This window comes from Manacus vitellinus, unplaced genomic scaffold, assembly GCF_001715985.3.
Source record: "Manacus vitellinus isolate BGI_N305 unplaced genomic scaffold, ASM171598v3 scaffold_6_pilon, whole genome shotgun sequence".
Classification (NCBI taxonomy): domain Eukaryota; kingdom Metazoa; phylum Chordata; class Aves; order Passeriformes; family Pipridae; genus Manacus; species Manacus vitellinus.
Window position 1 is genome coordinate 22,105,835 of NW_021940750.1, and position 14,613 is coordinate 22,120,447.

Below are 14,613 nucleotides of genomic sequence, written 5' to 3' on the forward strand. Positions count from 1 at the left end.
CATGCTGTTGCTTTGTGCAGCTGAAGGCCACAGACTCAGGGCCTCTCAGGTGATGATGATTTTAATCAAGATTGTAACTGCTGAATTTCTCAGGAGACAGTAGTGATGAAAAAACTTTAGAGCGTGGCTGAATATCGAAGTCATTAGACTTACTGGTGGCCTTGGACAGGGGAAGAAGTGTTGCATTTACTAAAATGCCTCACACAACACATATTTGATTGTGATATGTTCATCGTGGCAGTGTGAATATCTTAGTCTCCAAGTAGTGTTGAGGCTATGGTATTGTGTACTTGTATCACCCTATTCTTCTGGATAAGGTCCAGGAGCTCCTTTGCAACTGAATCTCATGGCAGGAGCTGTTGCTGTGTGTAACTGTAAGATGGAGGCCAATCTAGTGTGGTGTTAAAACTGTGATGCTGAGGTGCTTTCTAGTGCAATGATAAGAAAAGACCACAGTGGATGGCTTTTGTGGCTGAACATCTTTTGCCGTGAGAGAAGGGTAGCCAGGCATGGGAGATGTCTCCCACGAGTGATATTACATTTGTAATTGGGAAAGCAGAGGATGCTGGGAAAGAACTGATACCAAAGACAAAGCAAACTGTCTGAGGGGAATGAAGGTCAAGGTGAGCAGGTTATTCAGAACCACTCTGCTTTTTCTCTCCCCTGCTGACTTTCTTCAGATACAGTTGTTCTTGAATGATCACAATCAGTATATCAAAATAAACGCTTTATAGAGTAAGGTAAAAGGAGTTGCTGGCAAGACTGTAAATCTTCTCATGGAACAAATGATAACTCAGCTCAAGAGCCCTTTTGTCCTGGGAGTGTGGGAGGGATATAAATTCTCTGAAAGTATCTGTCAGTCGGAATTGCTCTGCATTCATCATGCCAGCCCTCTGTATCATTCATGAGTGTCATAAGACACTAAAGAATTGGCACTTCATGGTAGGAATGATTAAACAACCATTACACTTGTCTTTTACTCTGGCATGGTACTTTTAACAGATTGCCTGTATAAAGTTCGCATATGTCCATCTCTCCTAGTGGTGGATACCCTGTCATGGTGGCAAGAAGAGGAGGTAATAGCAAGAAAAGCTGCATATAGTTTACGTAGAATAGTCTATATACCGTATTGCTAGCTCTGGATGCTTTTTGTTTTTACACTCCCACTATGTGACCTTGAGAAGGTTAGAGAGAGCCTTGGGAACAGTGAACTTCCATAAATGCATTTCTTGTCATCACTGGCCTTCCAGTACTTGTGAGGGACAATGTTATATTTGAGGTGAGGTCAAAAAGCTCAGAACTCTGAGTTTCTTTTCCTGATAGATCAAAACAGCCCCATTTAGTACTACAAGGCTAGGCTGTGTCTACAATAGCAATCAGCATGACAGTGGTTTTCAGAGTGAAATGTAATATAAAGAACCTGAGATCTATACTGCAGACATTTTGCTTCTGAAGTGTTACTTTGGACTACCTCTAGTCTGGTACTATAGACTAATATCTTGTTAAAAACTGGACTGCATCTTCCAGTTTGGTTTTATTTGAAAGGAATCAGGTTTGTATACTCTTGAGACTGGTCTGAGGTGAATCAAAGCATGGCAAGTGGTGATACATCAGGAAGTTTATTTCAAAAGCATACTGCTGAAATGCTAATGACTAACAAAAGGCTAGATATCTGAAAACCTGGTGCTTATTCCAAACTCTGCTGCTAATTTAACGCATTCTATTTGGTAGAACTCTTACCTTCAGAGTCTCTGATGAATACCTAATAGCTGGTATTTCTGGCACAATTGTTTTTAGCTGTCAAGACTGAAAATTCACTTCTCTTGTAGTGAAGTCAGTAAACATAAACTGTATTTTCTGTTTTGATATCTATGATTAAGGAAATGTGAAAAGTCATGTGAGTGTAGTGGGTTGGTTTTTTGGATTTTTTAGGCCTTCCTTAGCAACGGGGTCAGAAATCTAAGGCAGTATTCCATATCATCCCTTTCCGTAACACAACATATAAAAGGCGCAGATAAGAAGCCATCGCCCTCTTCACTCTTCCAGTGGCTGAAGACGACAGGTCCCTCTCACAGATGGCTTTGCTTGTATAGGCCAGGGCCTGCTGCTCAGACCTGCCATTATCTCCATTCCATTTGAGAGGTGTGGGGAGTCAGTTCTGCTGTCTCGTTCAGGGAAGTATTTAATCCAGTTTTTTTTTGTACAGTTAAAACCCCCAAATCCTTGTAGTCTCAAACTGGTCATGCAAGATGTTATGCTACTTAAACTTGAAGTGGCTAAATGAAACTGAGAGAACAGGAGTTGTCTTTGTGGTTTTGTTTTGCTTTGGTCTTGGTGTGGTTTTTTGCTTGTTTTTTGGGTTTGGAGAGGATTATTTTGGTTGGTTGGTATTCATTGTTTGGGTTTTCTGTTTGTTTTACTTCATTTTTTTCCTGACAGTTTATTTGTTTTAATGTAATAAACTGTAGCTTAAGGATGAAGACTAGAATGAGATTCTTTAGAGGAGAGTTGAGTGGGATGAGATCAATACTAGCAGTTTGGCTTCCATCTATCCTGACTAGGCCATTTCGTTACCATTCAGATTCTGTAAAACTTTAGTGAACTAACATATCTATTCTTCCTTCAAGCCCCAAGTGAGCTATGAATCCTGCTGTGCTTCTCATTCTAACAGTAGTCTCTGTATTCAGCTCCTCTGGCATGCTGCCTTCTGGGCTTCTTGAAGGACATCCTCTCTGTGTGCTTTTTTATCAGGAAATACCAAGAAATAAGAAATTGCATCCCGACTCTACCTTCTCTTTGGCAGCAGAATGCAGCTAAGAAATAGTTCCATCTTCCTTTACTGAATTTAGTGACAGTTGCACCTAATGAAGTCTCTTTGCAGGTGGTGCATAACTTGGACCCCAGTAAACGTGCCCTGCTGTTCTGCAAGGGTCACACTTTCTGGGCACTTCTGCCCAGCAAAATTCTTATTTCTCTTCTGTTTGTATCTTCTTCTGTCTCTTCTTCTGGTGCATAGTGTTTTTAAGTTTGTTTCCTATAGTTTTTGTGGTTTTCAGGTTTTGTAATGTTTTTCATACTCTGTAATGTGTAGCAAAAAAAAAAAAAAGACCTAGAGAAATTCTTCTTGTGGACTTTTTTGGGATTGATAGATTTCATCTGGCTGCCTAAAGCTGGGGTCTGAATTTGATGGCACAACTGGTCTCTTTACTGAAAGAAATGACTTAAGGATTGAGGGTGGTGGTATGATTAAAGTCTGCAAGGCAAGATTGACACTGAGAGGAGAGATGTAGGGACAGATTACTATGCCTTACAGAACAAGAACTAGGGAATATGTGATCTATTTGGCAAGAGCAAGTATGAAGAAGATGATTCTTCACACAGAAAGGTGATTCTTCTTCACTCAGGCTGAAAGAGACCTCAGGAAATCTCTAGTCTTAAAGCCCTTCTTGGGGCAAGGTCGGCTGTGAGGTCAGATCAGGTTGCTTGTGGTTTTGTGTAGTCATATCTTGAAGACCTCCACATACAGAGACTCCAAAATCTCTTTGGGCAGCCTGTTTATCCTTGTGAGGAGAAAGCTTTTTCCTTCTATAGAGTCAGATTCTCTCACTTCAAACTATACCAGTTACATCCTGTTCTTTGTCTTTGCACCACTGTGAAGGGCCTGCCTTTGGCTTCTCAATAACCTCCTTGCAGGTGCTGTGATACTGTCCTTAGGTCCCCTTGAAGTTGTGTCATCTTCAAGCTGATAAAGCCCAAATCCTTTGGTATTTCCTCGCAAGGCAGGCACTTCAACCACCTGACCATCTTTGTGGCGCTTCACTGAACTTGCCCCAGTTTGTCAGTCCAAAATTAGATGCGTAATTCTGGGTGCAGTCTAACAAGCACTGAGTAAGGGAAAATGATCACTTCATCTACTAACAGCCTAAGGTCCTGCTAATAGAGTACAAGATGCTGTAGGCTGCCTCTGCTGATGGGGCCCACAGCTGGCTAATGTTTAACTTGCTACATCACTGGCAGATTTGTGTGAGTCATTGCTAAAGGTTTGTAAGTCATTATTGTGAATGCAAAACTTCTAAATGTATTCAAGGAGAGACTGGATAAGTACTTGAAAATTAGATCTCTTTGGGATTACTGTATAAACAAACCACATGAGGCTGAGTTAATTGATGAAAAGACTCATGGTCTGGATGCATACTGTAAGGAAATTGGCTTGGTCTACTCTTAGTTTTCCTTGGGTGTCTGCTTGAGACCAGCACTGAAGACATGATAGTCAACTACCATGATCCTTGTCTGACCAATCATGTTGTTATAATGGAAATTAGGGTATTATTAAAATATTTTCAGAGTTGCAATCTGTTACATTTAAGCTGGTGTGCCTATGGTCATCTTGGGTCTGTTTTAGTCAGCAGCTAATTCCTAAATTCCTTATGAGATGATAAACATCCCCAACATGCCCACTGGCAAATTCAGATTTGGGGAAAAAACACAATCTTCCCAGTATCCCAGATTTAGAGAAATCTGTAGTTCAAGCGTAAGCTGTCTTGGACCTTCTAGTAGTTCTAGGAACATTCCCATGCTCTCCTCCTTTTCCAATCTTTTTAATGCAGTGTAACTAATAAGAAGTAGCATACTGTCTGATCCGATTGTTGGTTGATGCACACATACTGGGAGGAAAGTGACTTGTATTAATTTGCTGTCATTAAAAAAGACAAACATAGAAAGCAGGCGTGATCTGAATTGCTGCTTCCGTTTTGTGTTGCAGCTTTTATAGCTTCTCCTCCTTTTTGTACAGAAGCAGCTCCTTCGTATTTTAAAGTGAGAAAGGAATTTCAGTTTCATGTCAAACAATGTCTGCTTTTTGTGATAACTATGATGTTCAATTTCAGTCTCAGAGGGTTTGTCAAGGGAAGACCGAGTATCCTGAAGGGAAAAAGAGATTCATGAGCTAGTTCATGAGCTTTGTATTTTCCATGGTTTTAAGTTTTCTTTACTCTTGATAAATAAAAGGATGTTTCAGCAGTTGTATCATAGAAAGTATTGGGTTGGTCTGTCTTTCCTAGTAGGATGGATCCTGTGATGCAATGGCCAAATGAGTCAGATAATGATGATTAGATCCTCTGTAACCTTTTTTTTTTTTTAAATCAAGCAGGTGTTTATATTAATACACCTTTTAAACTCAGGATGTGGAAAACACAGCAACTGAGTTACAGAGATGTACAATTGCCAGAGAGGATATTTAGATGAAGGAGGTATAGGACTTTTCATTCTCATTGATGATACTCAGTTTTGACCAGGCTTCCATTTCTTGATGTGCGTGATTGAGTGAAAGTAACTGAAAAGATTTCCCTGGGATATCCTGATATTGTAGATCATTCGTATAGTGTAAGAACACTGGTATATATGCTTGAGGGCAGGGGAAGTGTCAATGTCTAGCTTGATTTTGGTTCCTGAGATCTCATTAATTCTTCTGTCTAAGAACTTTTTATTTCGTGTGATGTGAAGTGGAATAAGAAGAGTAGTAAAATAAAGATTGGGATAACAATGTAATTGAAGTTTAGGATGGAGGGCAATAGGACAACAGCTTATAACTAGAGAAGGAAGAATAGCTGTTGTCAAGATTGATGGCTTGGTAAATATGGAAGGGCAGAAGGAACAGGACACTTCTCTCTTGGTCTTTTTTGGATTCTCCATTATATATTTATTTGATAATGGTAGGTGGTAATGCTATTATGCATCTCATGTAACTGCTGGACAAAGAAGCTGTATTATGCTGAATGCAATGCATTTAGTGGACAACACCCATGGGAGTAACTTAAAAAAATAAAACTGCAGAAGCTGGAAACTGGGAACACCTGTTAGGTCATCTCTAGACAATACAGATGTTCCAGCACTCCTAGAGTTGACCCAGTTGAAATGATTTCAAGTAATGAAGAGTCAGCTAAATTTTCCATGCTCTTCAGTAGTATATTTCAAAATTAGGTAAAAACTTTACCTATTTTCATCACTATTGTTGTTCTTAGTGCATATGGGCACTGTTTCATTTCTTTGATTGTCCTCATAATATTCTTTTCATTCTTTACTCTTTTTACTACTAAGAAATTAATGAAAATTTGGAGTGTTCTATGGTTATTATGGTTATTCTATTTGATGTGGCCAGAATGAGTTAAGTTGTAAAAACAACTGTCAGAAGCTTTGTTTTTTTATCAACCAGTACACATCCTTTTGACAGTGTACAGGTTTCAGCTGACGTTTTATTGTCTACATTGTGATGTGATAAACTTTCACAGTCAGTCATGGCTGGGCTTCACGAACGAAGATTTGGGAAGGGCTCTACCCACATTTGTTACAAGTGCGTTGGTGGCTAAAAAGGCCAATATGAGATTTACATGTCCGGTTGCAAAAGGCACAGCAGAAAGACTCCTTAGATGGTATATTCTGCAAGGCACAATTCTTTCTGCACATCCTTTTGACAGTGTACAGGTTTCAGCTGATGTTTTATTGTCTACATTGTGATGTGATAAACTTTAGGGGTACAATAAACAGACAAGCCATTTGAAAGTTGTGATGCTCTTTTCTGCTCTGTGCAGTGTGTGTTGTTGGCTTTAACTCCCCCTTAGAACTGGTGGTCAAACCATGGCTCGTTTTTCCTCAAGAGTGTAGCAAGATGCTACACATAAGATGCTGAATTGTCTGGGTGAGTTAAGGCCCGAAGAGCTATGCCACAGTTGTTTCTCTGACTGGAAATTGAGTGGCCAGATATGCAGTCTACCTTAAACTGTGAACATATGGCAGAGACCTTAATTTTTGGGCCAGTAATCAGATCTATCTAATCAGATTTCAAGCAAAACCTCCAATCTGTTTTATTGGAGTTTTGTATTAGAACAGAAATTGATCTTAGCAGCTCTTCCTTGTTGCCTTGTACATCTTCACTTGTGAGGGAAGAATAGCTCTTTATATACCATGTTTTTTGGAACTGCTTTTTTATTACATGACCAAATAATGATGCCTCCTGCTGCAGCAAATTTTGTCTCTGTACTGAATTTCTGCATATGTATGCCTGTTCTCTTCTCACTTGCTTTCATGTCAGTATTCTAACCTGCATTCCTTTACTAATGCCTTTTCTGGTGATGGAGATAGTAAATGAACTGCCTAGTCCAGGAGCAATAAGATAAGGGTCACCATTACTTTTTCTTCTTTTTGTAAATTTGGAAAAAGTTCTACTTTTTCTTATTGAGACTTTGTGGAAATTTTTGAATGTCTGTATAAACTATCATGTCTCCATTATTTAATTATGCCTTTAGAGGTCTGGTGATATAAAGGCTGCTAATTACAGGTGCTACCAAGGTTTCCTTCCTGATGTGAATTGGCTCTTGATTTTCTCATGTAACCTATGGTCATGTCTAATGTGTTACTGATTCCATTCTTTGACAACACTGCTTCTTGAAAATTACCTAAATTTTAGTTTCCTGCCAAGAAAGAAGAGCAAAACGCCATCATCACAAATTTTCCTGTTGTTGAACTGATAGCTTCTTGTTAAATAGTAGAAGGTTATGATTATTTATAAACGTGTTAGGACCTTTAGACTGGCATATGAAATACCCCAAGAGACTCATCAGAACTACTGGACTAAGCAGAAAATATAGTAGGATCATAAAGTAGGCACAAAGTGGGAGGTGGGGAGGAAAGACCAAGAAAAGCAAGCACTGGGTAAGGAAAATGCAGTAGGATTCTTTTCTTTGAATACTTGCATTGAATTTGAATACTTACATTTGAATTTTGACTTTAAATGAGTGCATGGTGTTCTATACCATCTACGTCGTGCTGAAATCCTACACCTTCCAACTATATATGTATATGCACAAGCACAGATATCATTTCCATAGTCATAGTCTGTCCCTCCAAGATGTCTGTTGAGTTCATTTGATCCATGACTGTGGGTTCTATCCATCCTAGGTGTCTCCTAGGGCAGGAGAGCTGGTGTGCTGTTGGCTGGTTCCAAGCTGCATCAGGAGCTCACAACTGGTGTATCTGCAGCAGTCCATACTCAGTGTTCATGATAGTTATGGCACACAGTAGCAATGTCAGTCAGCAACCAATATTATACAATTCAACATTACAGACTGTTCTCACCCCAAAAAATTAAAGCCTCTGCAGGTAAACATTGTGTTTCCCTATCCCTCTGCACTACCCACCAAATGCACACAGGTCCTTGAGTAAAAACAATCCCATGGATGGGTTTGCCTTTGCTTGAGGCAGAACTAATCCAAACTGTCTTCCTTAACACACTTCTTGTATGTGCCACGGGGACTTTATCCCCTTCTATGGTACATAGAGGTTCTGATTGAGCAGGGCCAGCTTGACTGGTAGAGCCTTTAGTGTCAACTAACCAGGTGGCCTTTGCTAAATGTAGATCCTAATGTTTGGAGGTCCCATGACCCACTGCTTTCAATGTGGCTTTTAACAGTACATTGTACCGTTCAGTTTTCCCAGAGGCTGGTGCATGATAAGGAATATGATATGCCCACTCAATACCATGCTCCCTGGCTCAGGTGTCTATGGGGCTATTTTTGACACGAGTCCCATTTTATGACTCAGTTCTTTCTGGGGTGTCATGTCACCACAAGACTTGCTTTTCAAGGCCCAAGAGTTTCCTGTGGCGGTTGTTCTTTCTCTCAACTCATGTACCTGTGCTGCTATGGGTTTCCATCCCACTTCCTCATGTCCTCTCCATGGTCATGCAGATAAAACCATACCTGACTGCTCCTTTTACCAAGCTATGCTATGCAGAAGCCCTTCCCCCATCTGCAGAAAATGACATGAGGTGGTATAGAATAACCTCCAAATCCTAGCTATGCCACCTCTTGGCTACTGCAAAAATTAACCCCATCCTGGCCGAAACCAGGACGATACTTAAAGAATTCTATGTAAGAAAACAAAGACATAATAATTGAAGGAAAGACATATACCTTGTAGCTTAGGTGGGAAGTTGATATCATTAAGTTTACATATCTTGTGGTTTTTGATGAATTACCACCACAGTCAGGTTATCTGTTTATATTGGGTCATGAGTGACAGGGGGCTGCAGAGCACCCAGTGTGGGAGGAGGCTGTGAACTGCCATGTGGTCTCAGCTAGCCCTGTCATGGATGAAAACAACCGACAACGTGCCAGAACCTCAACCTGTTGAAGCAGCACATAGTGCTGCTCCTTGGACATGTTTAAAGAAGGGCAATAGCTCTCGGGGGCAGGAGACACAGGAGGTGGCGTGGGAGGGCTCATAGGAGAATGCACAAAGGAGGAGGCACAGAACAAGGTTCAGGGAGAAGTATATGGAAGGGAACATTGATGGGGACATGCTGAAGACACATTCAGTTTAAAGGAGGCACTCTGTGTTGCATGAGGCATGCCTCTGAGGGGTCTGCAGCCCAGGACAGAGACATTCCCAAAGGAACTGGGCCTGTGGGTAACCTGTGCTAGAGCAGGGACACCCCTGAGGGGCCTGGGGCCTATGGGAAATATAGGAGTAGGAGCACTCTGAAGGGCTGTAGCTCATGGATAACAGATGCTGTAGCGAAGAAAGTGGAAGGAACCTTCTGCACTACCTATTGTCTCACTGCAGCACAGAGGGAGGGGAAGTGAGGAGGAGGGAGGAGAGCAGATGACCTGCAGCTGAGCTTGTGGGAGGAAGGAAATTTCCGTAAGTGTTTAATTGTTTGTTGTCCTTGCTCCCCAATACCTGAATCAGTAATTAAACCTTTGTGTTAATTGTCAGTAAAACCAATTAAGTGAGATTACCCCAGTTGAGATTGTTTTGCCCATGACAATGTCACAAAGAGATGTGGCACTCTGGTCATGAATTTTGGTGTTAAGTAATTATTGTAGTTTTTGAATTGGCCTAGGTTCCTCATAATTTTCATCTCAAAGGTACTTTTTGGTTGTAAAAATATGAACTGTAACATCTACACTATATTCAACTTGTACTTATGTGCTGGTGTGGCAGTTAACCCTTCAGTGTATAAACATTGTAATAACTACCAAATGTTGCATTTTCCTGGCCACAGCTACAGCTGTGCTGAGGCAAAACAGGCTGTTGATGGCTTAGTAGATGCAAATAGAGAATTTGCAATTGAATATTTAATTTGGGGAAATTCACAGGATCCCTAGGGCACAGAAGTTATAATTTGTGCAGATGTGGCAGACTTGTTTTTTACTACTTTACTGGATTAGTTTAAGGCAGGATATCACCATTGGTGAATCAGAGCTCAAATCAGTTCAGCAGTTTAATTACCTAGGTAGCCTCATCTCCTTGGATGGTAAGATTGATGGAGAGATAGACAACAGGTTAGCAAAGGCATATAGTGCTTTTGGAAAGCTTCATAAAAGAGTTTGGTGAAATAAACACTTGAAGAAAAGTACAAGATCAGTGTTTACAGAGCCATTGTGCTGTCTACTCTCTTATATGGATCTGAATCATGGGTCATCTACCGCCACCACCTGCGTCTCCTAGAACGCTTCCATCAACGCTGCCTCCGTACAATCCTAAACATCCACTGGTCAGATTATATGACCAATACATCTGTTCTAGAACAAGCAGCAATCAAAAGTATTGAGGCCATTTTACTGAGAACACAGCTGTTCTGGGCAGGGCATGTCTCAAGGATGAAGGACCACCACTTCCCTAAGATCTTGCGTTATGGTGAACTTGCCACCGGATGTCGCATGAGAGGAGCCCCGAAGAGAAGATACAAGGACTCCCTGAAACAACATCTCAGCCTTGGCCATATTGATCACCATAACTGGTCTACTCTGGCCTCCAATCAGGAGGTCTGGAGACACACCATCTATAACGCTGCTGATGCCTTTGAGAACGCACGCAGGATCACTCTTGAGGAGAAAAGACAATGCAGAAAGAATCATGTCTTGCAGAATACACCATCTAAGGAGTTTTTCTGCTGTGCCTTTTGCAGCTGGACGTGCCTATCTCGTATTGGCCTTTTTAGCCACTAGCGCGCTTGTAACAAACATGGTAGCGCCCTTCCCAAATCTTCGTTCGCGAAGCCCAGCTGTGATGACTCTTCCTTAAAGTAGGTTTTTGAAGACTTTGGGTGATGATGAGAAAACAGTGATAACTGGGTTAAAATGACAGTTGATGGTGCCAACTTCAATTAGGTGTTTCTTAGCACAGCTCACTTTTAGACTTTTTTTGCTGTGGCTTATAACATTGGTTATAACTTTTCTGTTAAGAGTTTTCCTTGAGGCATCTTTGCTTCAAACTATTGTGTCTTGACTGAATAATCTAACAGCTTTATCCATGAATATAGCTAGCAAATGCATAATTTACCTAAGCTAGATATACAGGCAACATTGTCATATATGTTGTAACATATCCACCTTTGATGTTTAAATCTCTAAACACCAAAGATGTAAGTTATAGCTACAAGTTATGTAATTTCTGGAAGAAGTCAATTGCCACTCTGCCACACTAAGTTTTATGAGTTTATAAGTTTTGTATATGCTAAATGTGTTATGGTGTCCTAGTAACTTAAATCTGTAGGGAGTGCTCCCTCACTATGTGTATCTTTAGTTCTCTGAGCTCCCAATGATGACCAAATTCTGCATGCAACATCCCAGTAGAGTAGGTGAAAATATTCTGCTTTCATTTGTTTTTACATGTTGGTACAGTAAATCTGACCGAGGGCACTGTGAGATGTAAGATTGCTCACACAACTGACTGGGGAAATAACTTTGTGTGCTCGTATCCTTGATTTTATTTTTTTTTCTTTTTTTTTTTTTTCACGGTATAGGTTGAACTTAGTGTTCTACAGTTGAAGTGGTGAAACACTGTAACAATAACACAATGAAATTAATCCCTCAGACTTTTCTCTTGTCAGAGCATAGTTGGTGTTGTATTTATTAAAGGAGTTACATAAATAAACCTTGAACAATGAGGAAAAACTAAATATAAAGTGGCTGCTCTCTGTCTTGAATAGAAAGTGTCTTGGAAAAAAATATGTGTTCTTGTCTAATAAAGTGGTCTGTAACAAAACTTCAGTACAGTGAGAAGATCAACAGACTTTCATTTCACCAGCTTTTTGTAATCAGAGTTCTTTGGTTAAATATTCTACAATTCTCTGCAACACCAAAAAGTAAGAATAGTTGTGGTTGCTGCAGTCAAACAGAAGTATTTAAGTCAGCATGTTTGTGTTGTAGGGTTTGTCTTTTTAGTTGTTTTTTCTTTTTATGTGATTACAATATGGTTGTAACTCTTCTAATACTACCTCTTCCACTTTTACTTGACGTTTGCACCTTGTGTTTTCAGACTGGATTGACTATTTTGTTCATAATTTTGGGAAAAAAAATTATACTAGCACAATGTGAATGTGCATCTCTTTCCAAACGTGGCAATGGGTATCCTGTACATCATCAGAAAGATGGTGAAAGGAAGGGAGATTGATGTATCCAACAAATTGTGCATTCAGCTACACACAGATAAAGCAAGTGGCCCATCTGTCATTATGCAGATATTTCTGACCTGGACAATAAGGAAACAACTGTTGGCCACCAGGCTTCTGCTAACAGGTCTGTGTGGGTAGTGCTGCTCTGGTTGTTGCATGGTTGGACATTAGGAAGAAATTTTTTACAGAGAGAGTAATCAGACATTGGAATGGGCTGCCCAGGGAGGTGGTGGATTCACCATCCCTGGAGGTTTTAAAGATGAGACTGGATGTGGCACTTAGTGCCATGGTCTAGTAACCACAGTGGTGTTGGATCAAGGGTTGGACTTGATGATCTCAGAGGTCTTTTCTAACCTGGTTCATTCTTTGATTCTATGATCTGAATTATCTTTGTTTCAATAACTCAGTGCCTTGCCAGAATGTATGACTGCAAAGCCCATCACAATGAAAAGTAAAGTTGGACAGTCTGTGGGCAAGCTGAACTCCAGAGATGAGTTGACATTCCCAGTTGAAATAGAACACTACATGTCTTCAAGAAGCAGTATGTAGAGCCATCTCACAGAAAACTGAAATAAGCCCCAAAAGAGGTAGATTTATACTGATACTGCTCCTTACCTTAGGAAACTTTGGTACCTCAATACCAAAGTACTGAATATCTTCAGGTTAGGCTTAGAAGCAAAAATCTGTGCTCTGTGATGAGAAAATAAGATCTGTTTAAGTTTCATGAAAGGCCTATGAGGACATGATTGGTTCTAATTGGCTCTCACTGGAGGACTGACATGGTCTACCTGCAGCCAAATGGCTCTTAGAGAGACAAAGAAGTAATTTGTCTTCATAAATAGTGAAGAACTCTCCTCCAAGTTTGTTTTTGCTGCTGAAGGGCCTGGTAACCAGTACAAAGAAAAGGAGGATAACTTGCAATTCGAGTGACAGTAATTTTAAAAAGTGGAGTTTAATCTGTGAAGCCATCAACAATGAGTAAATCTTGTTTTCCTTAGCGTTTTGCTGTGCCTAGTTTTGGTCTGTAATGCAAATACACATGGAATTTATAGAACAAACTGATAAACTGAAGGAGTATATTTGTAGCATAGTTTTAGGGGGCTGTTGGTGTACCTGTGCACAGGGGGAAGACATAGATAATTCGCTACCTGGTCATCTCCAACTGTCTAACCATAAGGTTACAGATACAGTTGGGGATTTGTTTAAACAAACAAACAAAGCCCCTTTCTATACATCTTGCAATAGTCATGAACACTGTATCTGGAGTTCAAAGGTCAATGAGGAGATTGAGTTCAGTCTGTAAAATTAATCTTTCTGAAACTGAAATATGTGCACAGTTCCAGAACGCCAATGTGCTCTTTTGTTAATTCTGGATTATGAGTGAAATTTCCTGTCTAACCCTGATTTCAGACACATTTGTCTGAATTTTCTGAAGGCATTTTCTGTTGGATATGCACAGGCCTGGAAGGAAGGAAACATAATTCATTTTTCACTCTGTTATTGAGTCAGCCGTTCACAAATCATTTCAGTCCTGTGTGGCTGAGTTTCTGATGTCTGCTTTGGTAATGAGTTCTGAGATGTCCAGAGGAAGCCTCTTTAGCAAGGAGGAAGTGTATCAATTATTTCTACTAATGTGTAGCATTTATTTGGAATTTAGATCATAAAGAGCTTTAGTGAAGCTGCAGCTTTGTAGGCAAGTGAAGAAGTTACCCATATATGATTCCTGTTTCTGTATCTAACTACATTTACTCTGCTCATGATTGCTTGATACATGCTTCTGGTTGGTGTGGTGGGAAAAAAAACATCAGTTGTATTTTCACTCAGATTAGAAAATGTACCCAGTAATTACCTGTACTTTCTATCAGTATTTCATCCTTGTTGCAGTAATAGAAGCTGGTTATTTTTGCTTACTATTATGTAACCATTGTAATAGTGCTCAGAAAATGAGTTTCACTAAGTGGCTGAAGCATTGAGAAATGTTGTTCCTGGTCTGCTTGTAGGTTTGGGACTGGGACAGGATTTTCCAAGAAGCTCAGGGGCTAATTTTATAACTACTGAGTTATAAAATCTTGCTCCTAACTTGGTGTTGAGTACAAGTCAGAATGTGAACTCCAAATGCTTTTGCTTCTCAGCTTCCTTGTCTGCGACAACAATTCCTC

General features: G+C 40.1%; 1 protein-coding gene across 27 annotated transcripts in view; it reads left to right on the forward strand.

The window, feature by feature from the left end:
- The window catches only part of NRXN3 (neurexin 3), a 935,277-nt gene that overhangs the window by 668,239 nt on the left and 252,425 nt on the right, over nt 1-14,613 (forward strand). The window lies entirely within an intron of this gene.